Below are 659 nucleotides of genomic sequence, written 5' to 3' on the forward strand. Positions count from 1 at the left end.
TGACAGCACAGAGCCTGATACGGGGCTCGAACTCACAAACCATGAGACCAAGACCTGAGCCAAAGTTGGACACTTAACCAATTGAGCCAGCCAGGTGTCCCTGGTTCTTACATTAAAAAAGTAATCAGGGGCGCCTGGGTGGCTCAGTCGGTTAAGTGTCCGACTTGGGCTCAGGTCATGATCTCACAGTTCATGAGTTTGAGCCCTGAGTCAGAGTCTGTGCTGACAGCTCAGAGCCTGGAGCCTGCTTCAGATTCTGTGTCCCCCTCTCTCTCTGCCCTTCCCCCACACTCTGTCTCTCTCTGTCTCTCAAAAATAAATAAAAAACATTTTAAAAAGTAATCAAAACTTTTGATTTTGAAGAATGATGCTTCATGACGTGTGAATTATAAGAAATTCAAGTTGCAGTGTCCATAAATAAAGTTTTATTGGCACAGGACCATGATCATTAGAGAGGCCACATCTATAGCACCTTACATATTGTCTATTTACATGTTGTCTGTTATTACAACAGCAGAGTCAAGTTGTTGCAAGTTGGTCCAAGGAGCCCTCTACAGAAAAGATTTGCTGACTCCTGGCCCAGGGTAAGGACTGAGCACTCCTATGGCCCCAGCTCTGGGCTCACTCTAGTGCCAGGGGAGGCTTTTTACACCCTACTG

This window comes from Crocuta crocuta, unplaced genomic scaffold (genome assembly GCF_008692635.1).
Source record: "Crocuta crocuta isolate KB4526 unplaced genomic scaffold, BGI_CrCroc_1.0 scaffold13, whole genome shotgun sequence".
In the NCBI taxonomy this organism is placed as follows: domain Eukaryota; kingdom Metazoa; phylum Chordata; class Mammalia; order Carnivora; family Hyaenidae; genus Crocuta; species Crocuta crocuta.